Source organism: Carcharodon carcharias, chromosome 4, assembly GCF_017639515.1.
Source record: "Carcharodon carcharias isolate sCarCar2 chromosome 4, sCarCar2.pri, whole genome shotgun sequence".
NCBI lineage: Eukaryota > Metazoa > Chordata > Chondrichthyes > Lamniformes > Lamnidae > Carcharodon > Carcharodon carcharias.
In genome coordinates this window covers 170,153,092-170,176,788 of record NC_054470.1, presented here as the reverse complement: position 1 = coordinate 170,176,788, position 23,697 = coordinate 170,153,092, and the positions used below count along the sequence as shown (strand labels likewise).

The following is a 23,697-nucleotide window of genomic DNA, read 5'->3' as shown; positions in this document are numbered from 1 at the left end:
TCCTTTGCAGACAGAAGGAGCATGTCCACACATTTTTAACAAAACAAAAGCTTGAGGCACAGCCATTCCCAGGTTCATTCCCCATAGCAATGCCTTGACCAATCAAAGTCGCCCTGCCTGGTTTGAATTTAAACAAAAGCTTGTCTGTTAGCTATTCCCTGGTGCAGTCTCCATGGCAATTCCTCTACCAATCAGAGTCCACTTGCCAACCAGTCAGCACTCTCTTTCTCATGCAGTATGAATTGTTGTTCCCTTTGCAATTAGTATTCTTGTGTATCTTTCCTGATGAGTGCAAGATGAAAATCTTCAACAGCATGTCTCTTTTTTCAGCAATACTTAATTTCTATCCTACCAAATGACTACTTCCTACCAACCTTTGTGTCATCAGCAAATTTAGCAACCAAACATTTGATCCCTTCATACAAGTCATTGCTATAAAATGTAAATAGTTGAAACCCCAGCACTGATCCCTTTGGCACTCCACTTATCACATATTGCTAACCCAAAAATGACCCATTTATCCCTACCCTCTGCTTCCTGTTAGCTAACCAATTTCCTAATTGTCCTGATATGTTGGCCCCTACACCATGAGCTCTTATTTCGTGTCGTAACCTTGGATGTGGCACATTGTCAAATGCCTTCTGGAAATCTAAGTGCAGCACATCCACGGGCTCATGTTGTCACATTAATCCATGTTACTCATTTCAAAGAGCTCCAATAAATTAGTCAAAAATGATTTTCCTTTACAAAACCCTGTTGACTCTGCTTGATTGCACTGAGATCTTCTTAGTGCCCCACTATAACCCCCTTAATAATAGATTCCAGCATTTTGCCTTTGACAGATGTTAATCTAACTGGCCTGTAGTCTCCAGCTTTCTGTTTCTTTCATTCCTTGAATAGAGGAGTCCCATTTGTTATTTTCCAATCTGATAGGGCCTTTCCTGAATCTAGGGAATTTTTCAAAAGTAAAACCAATGCATCTATGATCTCAGCAGCCACTTCTTTTAAGGCTCTAGGATGAATTCCATCATGACCTGGGGAGTTGTCAGCTTTTTGTTCTAATAATTTTCTTAGTACCCTTTTCCTGGTGATTGTAACTGTTTTAAGTTCCTTCCTCCCTTTCACCTCCTTATTCAAAATTACTTCTGGGATGTTATTTGTATCCTCTCCAGTGAAGGCAGGCACAAAATATCTATTCAATTCATCCGCTATTTCCTTATTTTCCATTATCTATTCCCCATTCTTGCACTCTAGAGGATTGATGCTCACTTTATTTACTCTTTTCCTTTTTAAATACTTGCAGAAACTTTTACTATCTGTTTTTATATTCCTAGTTAGCTTTCTCTCGTACTCTAATTTCTCCCTCAATATTAATCTTTTAGTCACTCTTTGCCATTTTTTATATTCTGTCCAATCTTCTGACCTGCTACTCATCGTTATGGAGTTATACACTTTTTCTTTTAATTTAATACTATCTTTAACTTTAGTTAACCAGGGATGCTGTGTCCTTGCCTTAGAATCTTTCTTTTTCATTGGATTATACATTTTCTGAATATTCTCAAATACTGCCTTAAATGCCTGCCACTGCATCTCTACTGACTCATCCTTTAATCTAATTTCCCAGTCCACTTTAACCAGTTCTGTCTTCATGCCCCCTCATAATTGCCCTTATTTAAGTTTAAAACACTAGTCTTAGATTCAGTCCTCTGTCCCTCAAACTGAATACGGAATTCAATCATATTATGATCACTGCTAATGAAGGGTGCTTTCACTATGATATCATTAATTAACCCTGTCTCGTTGCACATTACCAAATCTAGTATATCCTGATCTCTGGTTGGTGTTAAAACATGCTGCTGTAAAAAAACTGTCCCAAAAACAATCTGTGAACTTATCATCTAGGCTACCTTTGCTAATCTGATTTGTCCAATCTATATGTAGATTAAAATCACCAATGATAATTGTTGTACCTTTCTCACAAGCCTCCTGTATAACCCTGCCTTACATAATGATTATTGTTAGAGGACCTATAAACCACTCCCACAAATGACTTCTTGCCTTTACTATTTCTCATCTCTATCCAAACTGATTCCACACCTTGAACTTCAGAACTAAGGTCATCTCTCCCTATTGTACCAATGTCATTCTTAATTAATAGATCTATCTTTCTACAGTTTCCTAGTTTGCTGTCCTTCCTAAATGTAATTTACCCTTGAACATTCAGGTCACAGTCTGTGTTATCCTGCAGCCATGTCTCTGTAATGGCTATCAGGTCATACTTATTTATTTCTATTTATGCTGTCAGTTCATCTGTTTTATTATGAATGCTACATGTTTTCAGATACAGAGCCTTTAGTTCTGTCTTTTTACTCTTTTTTTAACTTCCAGCCTTATTTGCTGGTGCATTCTTAAGTTTGTACGCTCTGTCCCTTCCTACCACGCTCTGATCATTGCCCTTATCACTACCTTGCCCTTTTGGTTTGTGTTTTCTATTTAATCTACCACATCTCCCCAAACTTGATCTCTTGCCCCCACTACTTAGTTTAAAGCCCTCTCTACTGCCCTAATTATATGAGTCGCAAGAACACTCATCCCAGCACAGTTCAGGTGAAGACCACCCCAACGGTACAGCCCCTATTTTCCCCAGGACTGGTGCCTGTGCCCCATGAATCAAAACCCATTTCTCCTACACCAATCATTAAGCCATGCATTTAACTCTCTAATCTGATTTACCTACCCCAATTTGCTCGTTGCTCAGGTAGGCATCCAGAGATTATTACCTTTGAAGTTATGCTTTTTAATTTAGCCCCAAGCTGCTCATACTCCCTCAGCAGAACCTCTTTCCTAGTTCTACCTATGTTGTTGGCATGTTGTTGAGAGGGAGAGAGTCGGAGGGAGAGAAAGAGTAGGCGAGAGGGAGAGAGTTGGAGCGAGACAGTCGGAGAGAGAGCCAGAAAAAGTTGGAGAGAGGGTGAGAATCAGAAAGAGAAAGAGGCAGTCAGACAGAAGGAGACAGTCATGAAAGAAGTGGCTAGTGAAATAGTTGATGCATTGCTTTTAATTTGTCAAAATTCCCTAGATTCGGGGAAAGTTCCATTGGATTGGAAAATAGCAAATGTAACTCCTTTATTTAAAAAAGGAGGAAGACAGAAAGCAAGAAACTACAGGCCAGTTAGCTTAACAACTGTCATAGGGAAAATGTTAAAAACAATTATGGAAGTTGATAGAGCAGAGAACTTAAAAAAGTTTAAGGCAATCAGGCAGAGTCAATATGGTTTTGTAAAAAGGAAATCAAGTTTAACCAATTTATTGGAGTTCTTTGAAGGAGTCTCATGTGCTGTGGATAAAGGGGAACCCAGGTCCCCAGAGCATTACCCTGGAGTCTCTGGTAAATGAGTCCAGTGACAATACCACTATGCCACCACCTCTGATGAATGCACTGTACTTAGATTTCCAGAAGGCATTTGATAAGGTGCCACATTAAAGATTATTGCAGAAAGTAAAAGCTTATGTATAGGGGGTCTTTTTTGGTATGAATGGAAGATTGGCTAGCTAACAGGAAGCAGAGAGTAGCCACAAATTGATATTTTTCTGGTTGACAGGATGTGACAAGTGGTGTGCCACATGGATCAGTGCTGGGGTCTCAACTTTTTACAATTTATATAAATTACTTGGATGAAGGGGCAAATGGTATGGTTGCTAAATTTGATGATGACAAAAAGATCGGTAGGGAAGTAAGTTGTAAAGAGGACGTAAGAGGAATTGAATACAAAAGTAGGGAGGTTATGCTTCAGTTGTACAGGGCACTGCTGGGATCACATCTGGGGTACTGTGTACAGTATCGGTCGCCTTATTTAAAGAAAGATGTAAATGCCTTAGAAGCAGTTCAGGGAAGGTTTACTACACTAATACCAGGAGTGGGCGGGTTGCCTTATGTGGAAAGGTTGCACAGGCTAGGCTTGTATCCACTGGAGTTTAGAAGAGTAAGAGGCAGCTTGGTGGAAACCTTTAAGATTCTGAGGGGTCTTGACAGAGTTGATGTGGAGGAGATGTTTCATCTTGTCGGGGAATCAAGAACTAGGAATCACTGTTTAAGACTAGGGGGTCACTCATTTAAGCTGAGATGAGGAGAATTTTTTTTCTCTCAGAGGGTTGTGAGCCTTTGGAACTCCCTTCCTCAAAAGGCAGTGGAAGCAGTCTTTGAATGTTCTTAAGGCAGAGGTAGATAGATTCTTGATTAACAAAAGGGTGAAAGGATATCTGGAGTATGTGGGAGGTCATGGTCAGATCAACCATGAGCTTATTGAATGAAAGAGTAGGCTTGAAGGGCCAAGTGGCCTTCCCTTGCTCCTAATTCATGTGTTCATACGTTCGTACAAGAGAGAAAAAGTCAGAGAGGGAGAGAGCCAACGAGCAGGACAGTCGACAAGAGAGAGAGTCAGAGAGAGAGAGAGTTGAAGAGAGAGCAAGTCAGAGGGAGAGAGAGAGTTGGAGAGTGGAAGTGAGTCAGGGAGAGAGAGAGAATCGGCAAGTGGAAGACGGTCAGAGACAGAGAGAGAGAGAGTCGGTGAGTGGGAGAGTGTTGGTGAGTGGAAGACAGTCGAAGAGAGAGATAGTCCGAGAGAGAGAGGGTCAGAGAGAGAGAGAGTCGGAGTGAGATAGAGTCTGAGAGAGAGAGAGAAAGTTGGTGAGAGGAAGCGAATCGGATAGGGAGAGTGAGTTGGAGAGATATAGAGAGTCGAAGAGATAGAGTGTGGAGAGAGAGGGAGTCAGAGAGAGGGAGTGAGTCAGAGAGTGGGAGAGAGCTGGAGAGAGAGAGAGAATTGGCAAGTGGGAGTGGGTTGCGAATGGGAGGCAGCCGGAGAGAGAGAGAAATGGAGAGAGAGAGAGAGAGTCGGAGATAGAGAGCCAAAGAGAGGGAGAGAGTGGGGAGGAGTTGGAGACAGGGAGAGAGTCAGGGAGCGGGAGAGAGTAGGAGAGAGGGATAAAGTCAGAGAGAGAGAGCGTGTGTTGGCGAGAGAGAGATTCAGAGAGAGAAAAAGTCAGAGAGTGGGAGAGAATTGGAGAGAGAGAGACTGAGAGACAGAAAGTTGGCAAGAGACAATAGGAGAGATAGAGAGAGTCAGAGAGAGGGAGTGAATTGGAGAGTGGGGGAGAGTCAGTGATAGAGAGAGAAAGTCAGTGAGCGGGAGAGAGTTGGCGAGTGGGAGATAGTTGGAGAGAGAGAGAGAAATGGAGAGAGGGTGAGAAAGAGTCAGAGAGGGAGGGGGTTGGAGAGAGAGAGTCGGAGAGAGGTAGAAATTCAGAGAATGGGAGGGAGTCGGAGAGAGGGAGAGGGTTGGAGAGAGGAAGAGAGCTGGTGAGTAGGAGAGATTTGGCGAGTGGGAGAAAGTTGGAGAGAGATAGAGTCAGAAAGAGAGAGAATATCGGAGAGAGACAGTCGGATAGAGGGAGAGAGTCGGAGAGTGGAAGGGAGTCAGAGAAAGGGAGAGATTTGGAGAGAGGAAGCGAGTCGGAGAGAGTGAGAAATTCAGAGGGAGGGAGAGAGTCGGAGAGAGAGAGTGTCGGCGAGAGACAAAATTGGAGAGAGAGAGAGTCAGAGAGTGGGAGAGAATTGGCAGGAGAGTGAGAGTTGGAGAGAGGGAGAGTATCAGAGAGAGGGAGAGTCGGAGAGAGGGAAAGAGTTGGAGAGAGACGTGACTCATAGTCTCATAGATGTTTACAGCACAGAAGGAGGCCATTTGGCCCATCATATTTGTGCCAGTCAGCAAAGATCTGACTACACTAATCCCATTTTCCAGCGCTTGGCCCATAGCCTTGGAGGCTGTGGCAACACAAGTGAATATCTAAATACTTGTTAAATGTTACGTGAGTTTCTGACTCAACCACCCTTTTAGGCAGTGAGTTCCAGACTCCCACCACCCTCTGGGTGAAAAAATTTCTCCTCAACTCCCCTCTTAGCCTTCTTCCTCTTTCCTTAAATCTATGCTCCCTGGTTTTGACCCCTCTACGAGTGCCTTCCTATTCCACCCTATCTATGCCCCTCATAACCTTATGCATCTCTATCATGTCCCCTCTGCTCCAAGGAAAACAATCCCAGCCTATCCAATCTTTCCTCATAGCTCAGACCCTCCAGCCCAGGCAGCATCCTGGTAAATCTCCTCTGCACCCTCTCCAGTGCAATCACATCCTTCCTATAATGTGGTGACCAGAACTGCAAGCAGTACTCCAGTTGTGGCCTAACCAGCGTTTTATACAGATCCAGCACAACCTGCCAGCTCTTGTATTTTACGCCTTGGCCAATAAAGGCAAGTATCCCATAAGCCTTCTTAACCACCTTATCTACCTGCCCTCTACCTTCAGGGATCTGTGTATATGCACACCAACGTCCCTCTGATCTTCAGTACTTTCCAGAGTCCTACCATTTATAGTGTAATCCCTTGCCTTGATAGCCCTCCCCAAGTGCATTGCCTCACACTTTTTTGGGTTGAATTCCATTTGCCACTGCTCTGCCCACCTGACCAATCCATTGATATCCTCCTGCAGTTTATGGCTATCCCCCTCACTATTTAACAATTTTCATGGCACCCGTGAACTTCTTGATCATATCCCCTACTTTTAAGTCCAAATCATTTATGTACAAAGAGCAAGGGCCCCAGCGCTGAGCCCTGTGGCACCCCACTGGAAGCTGACTTCCAGTCACAGGAAGATCCCTCTACCATCACCCCCTGCTTCTTGCCTCTCAGCCAATTTTGGATCCAATGTGCCACTTTGCCTTGGATCCCATGGGCTCTTACTTTCTTGACCAGTCTGCCATGGGAACTTATCAAAAGCCTTGCTAATGTCCATGTAGACCACATCAAATGCATTACCCTCATCAACACTCCTGGTTACCTCTTCAAAAAATTCAATCAAATTTCTCAAGCACAACCTTCCCTTAACAAATCCATGCTAACTATCCCTGATTAATCCATGTCGCTCCAAGTGCAGATATATTCTGTCCCTCAGAATTCTTTCTAGTAACTTCCGCACCACCGAGGTTAGAGTGGCCTGTAATTTCCTGCTTTATCCCTTCTTCCCTTTTTTAATAATGGAACAATGTTAGCAGTCCTCCAGTCCTCTGGCACCTCACCTGTGGCCAGAAAGGATTTGAAATTTCCTGCCAGGGCCCCTGATATCTCTTCCCTTGTCTCTCTCAACAGCCTGGGATACATCTCATCCTGACCTGTGGATTTATTCACTCTTAAGGCTGCTAAACCCACTAGTGCCTCCGAGAGAGATCTTTATGTTAATTTTCTCTAATATGTCACAGATCTCCACCCTGATGTCTATGGCTGCATCGTCCTTTGCCATTGTGAAGAATAACGTAAAGTATTCATTGAGGACTGTACCTACGTCTCTGGGTCCACACACAAATTATCTCTATGGTTCCTAATTGGCCTTACTCTTTCCTTAGTTATTCCTTTATCCTTTCTATATTTAAAAAACCCTTTGGGTTTTCCTTTATTCGACCCACCAATGCTTTCTCATGTACGTTCTTAGCTTTCCTAATTTTCTTTCAAAGCTCCCCACTAGGAGCTCTAGGGACTCTGCCATATTGAGGCCTTGGTATCTGCCATAAGCTTAATTTTTTTCTTAATCCTAACCTTTGTGTCCCTTGATATCCAGGGTTCTCTGGACTTGGTCCATCCTCTGTCTTTACAGAATATAATTGCCCTGTACTCTCGCTATTTCCTCCTTGAATGCCTCCCACTGCTCTGACACTGTTTTATCTGCAATTAGCAGCTCCCAATCCACTTGGGCCAGATCGTATCTCATCTTAGTAAAATTAGCTTTTCTCCAGTTTAGAATTTTTATTCCCAACCCAACCTTATCCTTTTCCATAATTATCCTAAATCTGATTACGGTCACTATCTCCAAAATGCTCCCCTGCTGATACGCTTTCCACGTGCCAAGGTTCATTTCTGAATATTAGGTCCAGAATTGCCCCCTCCCTTGTTGGGCTTTCTACATACTGGCTAAAAAAGTTCTCCTGGATGCAACTTAGGAATTTTGCTCCCTCCTTGCCTTGCACACTAAAGCTATCCCAGTTAATATTTATGGAATTAAAATCCTCTACTATTGATTTCAGAGATGTGGGGCTTGTCTTATGAGGAGAGATTGAGCATTTTAGGCCTATACTCGCTAGAGTTTAGAAGGATGAGAAGAGGTCTAATTGAGGTATATAAGATGCTAAAGGGGATAAACAAAGTAGACGTGGAGTGGGTGTTTCCCCTTCTGGGGCATTCTAGAATGAGAGGCCATAGTTTTAGGCTAAGGGGTGGTAGATTTAAATCAGAGATGAGAAGGAATTACTTTTCTCAAACGGTTGTGAATCTGTAGAATTCACTACCTCAGAGTGCAGTGGATGCCAGGACGTTGAATAAATTTAAGGAGGAGATAGACAGGTTTTTAGTTGGTAATGGGTTGAAAAGTTATGGGGAGAAGGCGGGAAATTGGAGTTGTGGCTGAAATGAGATCAGCCATGATCGTAATGAATGGCGGGGCAGGCTCGAGGGGCTGAATTACCCAATCCCGCTCCTAGTTCTTACATTCTTATGTTCTTATATACTGCCTTATTATTCTTACACTTCTCTGAAATTTGATTACATATTTGATCCTCTATCTCTCCCTGACTGTTTGTTTGGGGGGGGCTATAGTACACATCCCAACAGTGCGTTTGCCCCTTTTGCGTTTTTTACTTCTACCCACATGGCCTTATTTGTTGATCCTTCCAGGATATCGTTCCTCCTCAATGCTATAATTGATTCCTTGATCAATATTGTGACCCCTCCCCCCACCTCTCTATGCCCCTCTCTATCTTGCCTGAATACCCTATAACCAGGAATGTTGAGCTGCCAATCCTGCCCTTTTAACCAAGTCTTGGTCATAGCTATGATATCATACTCCCACCTGCCTATGTGTGCCTTCAACTCATTTGTCTCATTCCTCAAGCTCCTTGCATTAAAATATATTCCATTTAGCCATGCTAAACTCATTTCTTTCTTTTCAAGCCTATGTTTCCTCTGCCTTCCAGACTCACTTTCTAGGATTTGAACTTCTAATTCCATCTCAGTTTCTCTCCCCTGTGAACTACTTATCAGAATCCCATCCCCCTGCCAATTTATTTTAAATCCACCCCAACTGCATTAGCAAACCTCCCCGCGAGGATGTTGATCCCATGCCTGTTCAACTGTAACCCATCCAACTTGTGCAGGTCCAACCTTCCCCAGAAACAGTTCCAATGCCCCAAGAATCTAAAGCCCTCTCTCCTGCACCATCTCTCCAGCCATGCATTTATTTGCTCTATCCTTCTGTTCGCACACTCACTGCTGTGTGGCACTGGGAGTAATCCAGAGATTACTACCTTTGAAGTCCTGCTTTTCAACTTCCTATCTAACTCCCTAAAGTCTGCTTGCAGGACCTCATTTCTCTTTCTTCCTATGTCATTGGTCCCAACATGGACCACGACCTCTAGCTATTCAACCTCCCCCTTAAGAATGTCCTGCAGCCGTTCTGTAACATCCTTGACCCTAGCACCCGGGGTGGGGTGGGGGGGGGTGCGTGGCAACATACCATCCTGGAGTCATGTCTACAGCCACAGAAGCACCTGTCTACTCCCCTCCCTAATGAATCCCCTACCACGATTGCCCTTCCACATTTCTTTCTCCCCCACCCAACCACCCACAGTGCCATGGCCTTGGCTCTGGTTGGCCTCCACAGAGTTACTGTCTCTCTCACCATTTTCCAAGGTTGAAAATGGTTTGTGAGCGTGATGCGCTCAGGGGATTCCCTCACTACCTGCCTGGCCCCCTTCTTTTGTCTGGCAGTCACCCATTCCCTGCCTGGTTGCTCTTCCTTAAGCTGCAGGGTGACCACATCCTGAAACATGCTGTCCATGAACCTCTCAGCCTTGTGAATGCACCGTAGTGCCCCCAGCTGCCACTCAAACTCCAAACCCCAGAGCTCGAGTTGCTCCAGTCAGAGGCACCTCCTGAACACATGGTCATCCAGACTGCCAGGAACATCTAGGATTTCTCACATAGTGCAGGATGTGCAAATCATGGGACTGAGCTCCCCAGACATATCTTAACTAAATGGAATATGGACCCTTGCTTTTAATTTACCCTTACTCTACTTGAGTGTAGACTAGATGCTAGATCCTCTAGATAGACTAGATCGTCTAGGTGCTTCTGACTGCCTGTCCCAGGGTCCTCCTCTCGCATTCTCCTCTCGGTGCTGCTGACTGCCTGTCCCAGGTTCCTCCTCTCGCATTCTCCTCTAGGTGCTGCCTACTGCTTGTCCCAATGTCGGAGAGAGAGAGAGCATCGGAGAGAGGAAGAGAGGAAGCGAGTGGAGAGAGGGAGGGAGCATCAGAGAGAGGGAGAAAATCGGCGGGAGACAGAGTCGGAAAGAGAGAGAGAGACAATGAGTGCGAGAGAGTCAGAGAGAGTGAGAGTCGGTGACAGAGAGAGATTTGGAGAGAGTTGGAGAAAGAGAGAGCTGGCGAGAGAGAGAGAGTCAGAAAGAGTTAGAGTCATCGAGAGGTAGAGAGACAGTTGGAGAGAAAAGAAAGTCGGAGAGAGAGAATCAGAGAGAGAGAATTGGCGGGAGAGAGAGAGAGTCGGAGAGAGAGAATCGGCAATAGAGAATGGGAGAGAGTCAGAGAGAGAGAGAGAAGAGAGAGAGTGAGTCAGTGAGTGGGAGCCAGAGAGAGAGGGAAAGTTGGTGAGTGGGAGATAGTCAGCAAGAGAGAGAGAGTGAGCTGGAGAGAGGGAGAGAGTCGGAGAGAGGGAGAGAGTCGGAGAGAGGAAGAGAGTCGGAGAGAGGAAGAGAGTCGGAGAGTGAGGGAAAGTTGGTGAGTGGGACTGAGTCAGTGAGAGAGAGATAGAGAGCTGGAGAGAGGAAGAAAGTCACCGAGTGGGAGAGAGTCTGCCTCAGGGAGACATGGCATCTGGGAGGTAAGTAAAAAGAGTTAGCTTATTTCTTGTATATTTTTAAATTTAAGAGATTTTAGAAATTATTTCATTTATGAATATGGGAATTTTATGCTCTAGTTAAGCTACAACTAGAGTATTGCACTCAGTTCTGGTCAACAAATTTTGGGAATGATGTGATGGTTCTTGAGAGATTCCAGAGGAGATTTACTGGAATGGTTCCAGGGATGGAGGATTTTAGCTACAATCAGTTTGAGAAACACTAAGGGGCAAAAAATCTTAGTGAGGGTTGTATATAGACCCCCAAACTGTAGTGGTGATGTTGGGAATGGCATTAACAGGAAATTAGAGATGCATGTAATAAAGGAACATCTGTAATTATGGGTGACTTTAATATGCATATAGATTGGGCAAATCAAATTAGTAACAATACCGTAGAGGAGGAATTCCTGGAGTGTATATGGGATGTTTTTCTGGATTAGTACATTGAGGAACCATCCTCGACTGGGTATTGTGTAATGAGAAAGGAATAATTGGCAGTTGTGTGAGGCCCCTTAGGGATGAGTGACCATAATATGATAGAATTCTTCATCAAGATGGAAAGTAACGTAGCTGATTCTGATACTTGGGTCCTGAATCTTAATAAATGAAACTACGATGGTATGAGGTGCAAGTTGGCTATGATGGGGAAACGTTACTTAAAGGGATGATGGTGGATAGTAAATGGCAAACATTCAGAGTGCATGGGTGAACTGCAACAATTGTTTATTCCTGTCTGGCGCAAAAGTAAAACAGGAAAGGTGGCCAAACCATGGCTTACAAGAGAAATTAGAGATAGTATTAGATGCAAGGAAGAGGCATACAAATTGGCCAGAAAAAACAACAGACCTGAAGATTGGGAGCAGTTTAGAATTCAGCAAAGAAGGATCAAGGGATTGATTAAGAAGGGGAAAGTAGAGTACGAGAGTAAGCTTGCAGGGAACATAAAAACTGACTGTAAAAGTTTCTGTAGGTATGTGAAGAGAAAAAGATTGGTGAAGACAAATGTAGGCCCCTTACAGTCAGAAACAGGGGAATTTATAATGGGGAACGGAAAAATGGCTGACCCACTAAATACATACTTTAGTTCTGTCTTTACAAAGGAGGACACAAATAACATACCAGAAATGTTGGGGAACACAGGATTTAGAGAGAGGGAGGAACTGGAAGAAATCAATATTAGTAGGGAAATGGTGTTGGAGAAATTGATGGGATTGAAGGCCAATAAATCCCCAGGGCCTGATAATCTACATCCTAGAGTACTTAAGGAAGCGGCTCTAGAACTAGTGGGTGCATTGGTGGTCATCTTCCGAGATTCTATAGACTCCGGAACAGTTCCTACAGATTGGAGGGTAGCAAATGTAACCCCACTATTTAAAAAGGGAGGCAGAGAGAAAACAGGGAATTATAGACCAGTCAGCCTGACGTCAGTAGTGAGGAAAATTCTCGAGTGCATTATAAAAGATTTAATAGCTGAGCACGTGGAAAACAGTAGCAGAATCGGTCAGAGTCAGCATGGATTTATGAAAGGGAAATCATGCTTGACAAATCTACTGGAATTTTTCGAGAATATAACTGGTAGAGTTGATGAGGGGGAGCCAGTGGATGTGGTTTACTTGGACTTTCAGAAGGCTTTCGTCAAAGTCCCATACAAGAGATTAGCGTGTAAAATTAAAGCGCATGGGATTGGGGGTAGTGTATTGAGTTGGATAGAAAACTGGTTGGCAGACAGGAAACAAAGAATAAGAATAAACGGGTCTTTTTCCGAATGGCAGGCAGTGACTAGTGGGGTACCACAGGGATCGGTGCTGGGACCCCAGCTATTCACAATATATATTCATTATTTAGATGAGGGAATTAAATGTAATATCTCCAAATTTGCAGATGACACAAAGCTGGGTGGGAGGGTGAGCTGTGAGGAGGATGCAGAGATGCTTCAGTGTGATTTGGACAAGCTGAGTGAGTGGGCAAATGCATGGCAGATACAGTATAATGTGAATAAATGTGAGGTTATCCTTTTGGTGGCAAAAACAGGAAGGCAGATTATTATCTAAATGGCTATAAATTGAGAGAGGGGAATGTGCAACGAGACCTAGGTGTCCTTGTACACCAGTCGCTGAAGGTAAGCATGCAGGTGCAGCAGGCGGTAAAGAAGGCAAATTGTATGTTGGCCTTCATAGCCAGAGGATTCGAGTACAGGAACAGGGATGGCTTGCTGCAATTATACAGGGCCTTGGTGAGACCACACCTGGAATATTGTGTGCAGTTTTGGTCTCCTTATCTGAGGAAGGATGTATTTGCTATATAGGGAGCGCAGCGACGGTTTACCAGACTGTTTCCTGGGATGGCAGGATTGACATATGAGGAGAGATTAAGTTGATTAGGATTATATTCACTGGAGTTCAGAAGAATGAGGGGGGATTTCATAGAAACCTATAAATTTCTAACAGGACTAGACAGGGTAGATGCAGAAAGGATGTTCCCGATGGTGGGGGAGTCCAGAATCAGGGTTCACAGTCTGAGGACACGGAGTAGACTATTTAGGGCTGAGATGAGGAGAAATTTCTTCACCCAGAGAGTGGTGAGCCTGTGGAATTCATTACCACAGAAAGTAGTTGAGACCAAAATATTGTATGTTTTCAAGAAGGATTTGGATATAGCTCTTGGGGCGAAAGGGATCAAAGGATATGGGGAGAAAGCGGGAGCAGGCTATTGAGTTGGATGATCAGCCAGTTGGATGATTATAATGAATGGCGGAGCAGGCTCGAAGGGCTGAAGGGCCTACTTCTGCTCCTATTTTCTATGTTTGGAGACACTGGAGTTCTCTTTGGAGTTAAGGAGATTGAAAGTTGTTTTGTTAGAAGTGTACAAGATTATGGCAGGTTTGGATATGGTAGAGAAAGAAAAGCTGCTCCCATTAGTTGATGTCACAAAGGCGTGGGGACACAGATTTAAGATTTTGAGCAAGAAATGTGGGGGATTTGAAGAGGAATTTCTTAATGCAGCAATTGGCATTGACCTGGATCTCTACCCCCACAAGCAGGGCAGCTAATTGTGCACATTAAGAGTCTTGTTAAGGGCAGTTCAACCCTGTAATTCTATGACTCTTTGACTCTTTATGTATCTCATGTTAACACATGGTTTGTTTGGTCTTATAGTTGTTTTTCAAGTACTTTCTCTGTCAACCTTTATTTTTAGAACGTGTTCCTGGAATGAAAGTGGTTACTTTGCAATGTCAGCTACTTGTACTGCGGATTCATCGAGAAATTTAGACAGGTCATAATTAATTGCCATGTTTATCTTTATCTTGAATATTCTTCATTCTCTGACTATGGAGAATGGGGTGGGGGCATGGGCTCCAATGTATGTTACTTTCCCTTGTATGTATCTCGTGTTATAATACTGAAAACAACATATAGCAATACCCATGTCTTAAATGGTAACGAGACTGCAGAGAAGGGTATCGCCTTGTTACTAGTCCACCACTAACAGCAGCTGCAATCTTTCTGGTTACAGAACAATCTGTTCCTTCAAAAGGCAACCTGATCTAGATCGATGTAAACAAACAGCAAAGCGAACTGGAAAGCCTAGGAGATAGGCAGTTTCATTACTCCAAGGAGCTCAGCTCTGAGATTGCAATTTTCTAGATGAGACGCAGTGGCAGAATTTGGATCAGATTCCTGGCCCTAGATCTGCCTATGAAGATTACCAGTGGAAGTGCAGTTGATCATATTACTTATGCAACCATCATTTCGAAATAAGGGATCTTATAAAAATAAAGGGTTAAGTCGAAGATGGGGGAAATTTCTTCTCTGAGGGTCAATTTTTTTAACATCCTTTCAGAGGACGTGGTCTTTGCTGGCTCGGTTATCTTTTGTTGCCCAGCCCTAATTGACCTTGAAAAGGTGGTGGTGAGTTGCCAACTTGAAGCGCTGCAGTTCATGTGGTGTAGGTGCTGTTAGGGAGGGAGCTCCAGGATTTTGACCCAATGACACTGAAGAAATGGCAATATAGTTCCAAGTCAGAATGGTGCATAGCTTGGAGGGGAACGTGTAGTTGGTGGTGTACCAATGCATCAGCGCGCTTGTTCTTCTGAGTTGAAAAGACTGCAGAGTTTGGAAGGAGCTGTCGAAGGAGCCTCGGTGAGTTGCTGCAGTGCATCTCCGTCAGTGCTGGAGAGAGTGAATGTTGCAGCTTGTGGATGGGGTGCCAACCAAGCGGGCTGCTTTGTCCTGGATTGTATCGAGCTTCTTGAGTGTTGTTCAAGCTTCACTCATCCAGGCAAGTGGGGCATATTCCATCACACTCCTGAGTTGTGCCTTGCAGATGGTATACAGGCTTTGGGGAGTCAGGAGTTGAGTTACTCTGCACAGAATTCCTAGTCTCTGACCTCTTGTAGCCACAATATTTATAAGTGTTATGGTCAGCTGAGTAGTGGGAGAATGGCTCCCCTCTCTTTCCACCCGTTGGTTAACCACAACAGGTGTTTTAAAGGGATTTGCTTGCCAATCCAGTGAGTGTTAAACTGTTTAAGATCTATGTCTGTAAAAGGCAAGCATAGGCAGGTTTTCTTGCAAGTTTTAAAAGAGAATAGTATTTATTTTACTCAACATCCGACCTAATAACTGTAATAAAACACTCCAACTCTCACACACACAGGTGCATTTTGGAAGAGTGTATACACACACACACACACACACAGACAGACACACAGACACACACACACACACAGACACACACACACACACACACAAACGAAGGTAGTGCAAAGGGCCAATGGCAAAATTTGAATTCAATACAAGTCTGGAATCAAAAGGCTGATGATGACCGTGAAACCATTGTCAATTGTTACAAAAACCCATCTGATCTGTGGGTGTGCACATCCTGTGAATTAATTTTTAAAAAATTTACAAATGCTCTGTAGGGAAGGAAATCTGCCATCCTTACTGGCCTACATGTGACTCCAGACCTACAGAAATGTGGTTGACTCTTAACTGCTCTCTGAAATGGCCTAGCAAGCCACTCAGTTGTATAAACTGCTATGAAGTTCATAAGGAATGAAACCAGACAAACCACCCAGCATTGACCTAGGCACCAGGAGCAGCAACAGCAAACTCAGCCCTATCAACCCTGCAAAGTCCTCCTTACTAATATCTGGCACGTGTGCCAAAATTGGAGAACTGTCTCACAGACTAATCAAGCAACAGCATGACATAGTCCTGCCCACAGAATCATACCTTACAGATAATGTCCCAGACTCCACCATCACCATCCCTGGGTATGTCCTGTCCCACCACCAGACATGGCGGCACAGTGGTATACAGTCAGGAGGGAATTGCTTTGGGAGTCCTCAACATCGACTCCGGACCCCATGACATTTCATGGTATCAGATCAAACATGGACAAGGAAACCTCCTGCTGATTACCATATACTGCAGCCCTCCCCCCACCCCCCACCTCCCCGACCTACCGCCCCATCACTCTGCTCTCGATCATCAGTAAACTGATGGAAGGAGTAATCAACAGTACCATCAAATGGCACTTGCTTAGCAATAACTTGCTCACTTATGCTCAGTTTGCCAATTAGCACCTGACCCTCAAATATGGACAAAAGAGCTGAACTCCAGAGGTGAGGTGAGAGTGACTGCCCTTGACATCAAGGCAGCATTTGACTGAGTGTGGCATCAAGGAGCCCTAGCAAAACTGCAGTCAATGGGAAGGAGGGGTAAACTCTCCATTGGTTGGAGTCATACCTAGCAGAAAGGAAGATGGTTGTGGTTATTGGAGGTCAGTCATCTCAGTTCCAGGACATCACTGCAGTAATTCCTCAGGGTAGTGGCCTAGGCCCAACTTTCTTCAGCCACTTCAGCACAATTTGCGACTCTTCAGATACTGAAGCAGTCCATGTCCAAATGCAGCAAGAACTGGACAATATTCAGGCTTGGACTGATAAGCTTGACAAGTGAAAAGTAACATTTGCAGCACACATGTGCCAAGCAATGACCATCTCCAACCAGAGAGAATCTAACAATCGCCCCTTGGCACTCAATGGCATTACTATCGCTGAATCCCCTACTATCAACTTCCTGGGGGTTACCATTAAGCAGAAACTGAACTAGACTAACCATATAAATACCCTGACTTTAAGAGCAGGTTAGAGGCTAGGAATCCTGCAGCAAGTAACTCGCCTCCTTACTCCCAAAAGCCTGTCCACCATCTACAAGGCACAAGTCAATAGTGTGACAAAATATTCTCCACCTTCCTGGATGAGTGCAGGTCAACTAACATTCAAGAAGATTGACACTATTCAGGGCAAAGCAGCCCACATGATTGGCACTCCATCCACAAACATTCACTCCCTCCACCACTGACGCACAGTGGCAGCAGTGTGTATCATCTACAGGAACTCACCAAGGCTCCTTCAACAGCACCTTCCAAACCCACGACCACTACCATCTGGAAGGACAAGGGCAACAGAAACACGGGAACACTACCACCTGGGAGTTCCCCTCCAAGCTACACACCATCCTGATTTAGAATTATATTGCTGTTCCTTCACTGTCGCTTGGTCAAAATCCTGGAACTCCCTCCCTAAAGGCATTGTGGATGCTTTGTGCATGGTCCTACACCATATGGACTGCTGCATTTTAAGACGAAAACTCACCATCACCTTCTCAAGGGCAACTAGGGATGGGCAATAAATGCTGACCTTGCCAGCAACACCCACATCCAAACATGAATATTTTAAAAAAGCACACGGGGAAGTAAATTACAAAATTTGAGAGTAGCTTAAATTGTTTAAGAGTCCAACAAAAAGTAAACTGTATCTGGATCCTGCAGCTTGGATGGTTTCTATAAGACCATAGGACCATAAAAAGTAGAAGCAGAAGTAGGCCGTTCAACCCATCGAGTCTGTTCCGCCATTCAGTGAGATCATGGCTGACCTTATAATCCTCAACTCCACTTTCCTGTCTTTTCCCCATAACCCTTGATTCTCTTGCTGATTAAAAATCTGTCTATCTCAGCCTTGAATATACTTAACGACCCAGCCTCTACAGCTCTCTGCAGTAAAGAATTCCACAGATTGACTACCCTCTGAGAGAAGAAAATCCTGTTCATCTCTGTCTTAAATTGGCACCCCTTATTCTGAGATTTTGCCCTCTGGTCCCAGACTCTCCCACAAGAGGAAACAACCTCTTAGCATCTGCCCTGTCATGTCCCCTAAGAATCTTATAAGTTTCAATCAGTTTACCTCTTATCCTTCTAAACTCCAATGAGTACAGGCTCAACCTACTCACTCTCACCCCATAAGAAAATCCCCCCTCCATACCTCGGATCCCATTGAAATAAAGGCCAACATTCAATTTGCCTTCCCTATTACCTGCAGAACCTCTATGCTAGCCTTTTGTGATTCATGCATGAGGACCCGCAAACTTTCTGCAGTCTTTCTCCATTTAAATAATATTCAGCTCCTCTATTCTTACTGCCAAAGTGCAGAACCTCACATTTTCCCACATTGTGTTCCAGCTGCCAAGTTTGTGCCCACTCACTTAACCTGCCTATGTCCTTCTGTATACTTTTTGTGTTATCCTCACCACTTGCTTTCCCATCTATTTTTATGCCATCTGCAAACTTGGCGATAGTACATTACTTCCCCCATCCAAGTTATTAATATATATTGTAAATAATTGTATCTCCAGTACTGATCCCTGTAGCACTCCACTAGTTGTAGGTTGCCATCCTGAAAATGGCCCCCTTATCCCAACTCTCTGTTTTCTATTAGTTAGCCAATCTCTATCCATGCTAATATACTACCCCAACACCATGGGCTCTTATCTTATTAAGTAGCCTTATGTGCAATACCTTATTGAACACCTTTTGGAAATCCAAATATTCCCCTTGATATATCCTGCTTCCTACCTCCTCAAAGAATTATAATACATTTGTCAGGCATGATTTCTCCTTCATGAAGCTATGCTGACTCTGCTTGATTAGATTATGCATTTCTAAATGCTCTGCTATTACATCCTTTATAATAGAGTCTAACATTTTCCAATGACGGATGTTAAGCTAACTGGCCTATAAGTTACCTGTTTTTTGTCTCTCTCCCTTTTTGAATAAGGGTGTTACATTGACAGTTTTCCAACCTCCTGGGACTTTCTTGGAATCTAAGGGTTTTTGGAAGATTACTACCAATGCACCAACTATCTCTATAGGTACTTCCTATGATATCCTAGGATGCAACCCATCAGGTCCAGGGGACTAATTGGCCTTCAGCCCCATTAGTTTCCCTAGTACTTTTTCCCTAGTGATAGTTATTGCATTTTTCTCTTCCCCTGCTTTCATCCCTTGAGTATTTAGTATTTTTGGAATGCTATTAGTGCCTTTTACCATGAAGACTGATGAAAAGTATTCGTTCAACTCCTCTGCCATTTCCTGGTTCCCCATTATTATTTCCCCTGCCTCATTCTTTGAGGGCCCTATGTTCACTTTGGCCTCTATCTTCCTTTTTATATATTTAAAGAAGCTCTTACTGTCCATTTTTGCATTACTTGCTAGTTACCCTCAAAGTTTATTTTCTCCCTCTTTATTATGTTCTGGTCATCTTCTGTTGGTTTTTAAAGCTTTCCCAATCTTCTGGCTTACCACTAATCTTTGCCACATTGTATGTTTTTTCTTTCAATTTGATACTATCCTTAACTTCCTTGGTTAACCATGGTTGGTTTATCCCCTTCTTAGAATCCTCTTCCTCACTGGGATATATCTTTGTTGTGAGCCATGAACTATTTTCTTAAATGTCTGCCATTGTTTATCAGCTAAACTCCTTTCCCTGTCCACTCCAGCCAACTCTGCCCTCATTCCTTTGTAACCACCCTTATATAAGTTTAGCACAGTTGTTTCTGACCCAAGTTTCTCACTCTCAAGCTGAATGCTAAGTTCTACCATGTTATGGTCACTGTTTCCTAGGGTATCTTTCACTTTGAGATGATTTATTAAACCTGCCTCATTACACATTACCAGATGTTCTTTCCAGATTCTACATTGGAATGATTTGACAATGTTGACAGATCTTTTTTTCAATCTTTTCCTCTGGAATCAGCAGCTGCTCCATTTATATTTAAAACACTGCTTGTGGCATTTGGATGGCCCAAAAACAGGCAGGGCAGAAGCTTGCAGAATGGTTGGAGAGAGACAGTGATCACTCCTGGTCTTTCTGGTCTTATTCACTGGCGCCACTTTGACCTGCCTGGAAATAAGCAATTTCTTAAGGCGCAAAGAGGGTTAGCTTGCTCATCACATAAGAAATATTTGGATGTGCACTTGCAATGCCATGGCATCCAGGCTATGGGCCTAGTGCTGGAAAATGGGATTAGAATAGTTAGGTAACTGTTTGACTGGTGCAGACTCGATGGGTCGAAGGGCCTTTTTCTGTGCTGTAGATCTCTATGACTCAATGATCTTCTCTCACAAACTGGCCAGTTATTCAAACGTGGTCACAGCAAGTTTATTCCACACCCCCTGTTTAAAAATTATTATATTATAGCTGGTAGAGTCCCTTTATCAGCTGGGGCCCCTTGTCCAAAGTGATTGAGAATAATAGTTTGGTCCACACACAGCTAAATTCCCAGGTTATATATGGATGTTTTAACTTTGGCCAACCCTGATTCCTGTGGCAATCCACTAGTTACAGGTTGCCATCTTGAAAATTCCCCTCATATCCCAACTCTCTGTCTTCTATTAGTTAGCCAGTCCTCTATCCATGCTAATATTTTACCCCAACACCATGGGCTCTTATCTTATTAAATAGCCTTATGTGTGGTACCTTATCGAACGCCTTTTGGAAATCCAAATATATTACATCTTCTGGTTCCCCTTTATCTATCCTGCTTGTTACCTCCTCGAAGAATTCTAATAAATTTGTCAGGCATGATTTCCCCTTCATGAAGCCATGCTGACTCTACTTGATTATATTATGCATTTCCAAATGCTCTGCTATTACATCCTTTAAAATGGACTAACATTTTCCCAATGACAGATGTTAAGCTAACTGGCCTTTTGATACCTGTTTTTTGTCTCGCTCCCTTTTAGAATAACGGTGTTATGCTGGCAGTTTTTCAATCCTCTGGGATTTTTCCAGAATCTAAGGATTAATGAAAGAGGAAGTAGTTGAGTCACTGGATGGGGTAGAATTGATAAAGAGGAGGTATTAGAAAATCTGGCTGTAATTAAAGTTGATAAGTCACCAGGACCAGATGGAATACATCTGAAAATTATGGACAGTACCTAAGCTATTTCCTCCCTTGCAATAATCTTCCAATGCTCCTTAGATACAGGGTAGTGCCAGAGGATTGGAGAACTACAAATGTTACATCTTGTTTAAAACAGAGTATAAGGATAAAGCCAATCACTACAGATCACTCAGTTTAACCTCAGTGGTGGGAAAGCTTTTAGAAACAATAATGCTGGACAAAATTAAAAATCGCTTGGAGATTATCCATTAGTTAAGGGAAGCCAGCATGGATTTGTTAAGGAAAAAAGTCATGTTCAACTAACTTGACTGAGGTTTTTGATGAGGTAGGAGAGGGTTGATGAGAGTAATGCAGTTGATATGGTGTATAAGGTGTGATGGAACCCGTGAGAACAAGTGGCAGATGAAATTCAGTGCAGAGAAGTGTGAAGTGATTTTTTTTGGTAGGAAGAATGAGGATAGGCAATATAAGATGAAGTTTACAATTCTAAATGGGGTGCCAGAGCAGAGGGACCAGGGCACAAATGTGCACAAATCATTGAAAATGGCCAGGCAGGTTGAGAAAGCAGTTAAGAAGGCGTACCAGATCCTGGGACTTGTAAATAGAGGCATTGAGTATAAAAGCAAGGAAGCCATGATGAACATTTATAATACACACTGGCTCAGCCTCAACTGGAGTATTGTGTCCAATTCTGAGCACCACACATTAGGAAGGATTTCGTCAGGGTGCAGGAAAATGAGGGGAGATTTAATAGCAGAATGCAAAATCTTGAGGGGTCCAACCAAAGTAGATAAAGGTAGATGTTCCCATTGATAGAAGGGTTGAGAACCAACGGACAATGATATGAGGTGATTGGCAAAAAAACACAAAGGTGCACAAAGACACAAAAAAAACCACAAAGGTGCCTTGAGGAAACATGTTTTTATGCAGCGAGTGGTTAGGAGCTGGAATGCACTGCCAGAAAGTGTTGTGTGGGCAGATTCACTTGTGGCTTTCAAAAGGGAATTGAATACACAGCTTAGAGAAAATATTTACATAGCCATGGGGAATCAGCTGGGGAATGCAACTAAGCAGTTTGCTCTTGCAGACAGATGACATGGACATTAAAGGCCAAATGGCCTTCTTTTGTGCTGTAACCATTCTATGATTCTAAGGTGACATCCTATTACTACTTTAGGATTTACTTACCTTTAGATTTATGACCTTGATAAGACTGGATCAATCCATTACTTGGAAACAACTGCCTATTCTTAGGTTCTTTTGTTCTGAGAATGCTATCCAATTTATCTCAGAAATCTTTAGCAATATCCCTATAGATTTTACAGATTTCAAAATATCACTTTTTAGACTACTTTGTATTGCAGCATGCTGAAAATGCTATATTCGCTGTGCAGAATTTTCTGACCATTCATCTCTGAGTTGGGAGCAGCGAGTTGGGAAAATTCCCAACCCTGCAAACCGTACTCCAGTAAAAGTACCCCAGATGGTTTAATTTCAGTTCCACGGGGTGGGGTTGAGGGGGGGTGGGGGTGGTGGTGGTGGTGGAAAGGTGTTAATGGGGACTTTGCTCACCTCCCCCAGAAATAGTTTGGAGACAGCCACAGGCACTGCTGGGCCAGTGATAGGTGGAGATTGCCAAAAGATGTCATAGACAAAAGGACAAAGAGGTGCTGACGGTGGTGATATTAGCTAAGAAATGTGCTAATGGTGACAATAAGGGTAGAAAGCAGGACGAGCAAGGTACAGATAGACCTACAGGTGCAGAGGCGGGATGTGTAAAAGTCCTGCCTTGGTGATCTGGGATATGTCCTTGCTGTAAAAGGAAACAATAAAACAAAAACAGGCTTCCAGCCCACCAGCACACACCCCATGCCCTATCCATGCCAACACATGCCACCTGATGGCCCCCACCCAGCCCACATGGCCTCTCATACCCTCCATGTTAACCAATGCCCCTCCATCCACACCCATGGCCCTTTATAGCCACGTGCCAACTTAGTGTCAACCCATGCCAACTAATTCCCCCAGCCCTGTGCCCTCACATCCTCCATGCCAGCTCACCTAGTATCCACCATGGGAAGATTGCAGGACCCAAGCTGAGATGAAATAAAATAAGTGTCTATTGCAGATATTTTTAAATAAAAAAAACACCTCATTCATAAAACACATTCATTACATTTACATTTTTTCAACTACCTAATCCCTTATATAAAAAAACACAAACATTTCATTTAAGTGCTTAATTCCTTATAACAATAAGCATTTGTATTCATAGCCCCACATCAAAGAATTTATAACCTCTTGGAGCTGTCCATCAAACTGTGAACTGACAGGCACCCCACAGTGATAATAATAGTTTGTGCAATCTGTCATACAGCACAAATCCTACAGTGATGACCCTCAGGCTTATGTCACCAGACAGTGAAATTGCA

At 43.4% G+C, this 23,697-nt stretch overlaps 1 pseudogene; it reads left to right on the top strand.

Moving 5' to 3' along the window:
* LOC121276808 overlaps nucleotides 1-23,697 on the top strand; it is a 126,543-nt pseudogene that overhangs the window by 4,670 nt on the left and 98,176 nt on the right.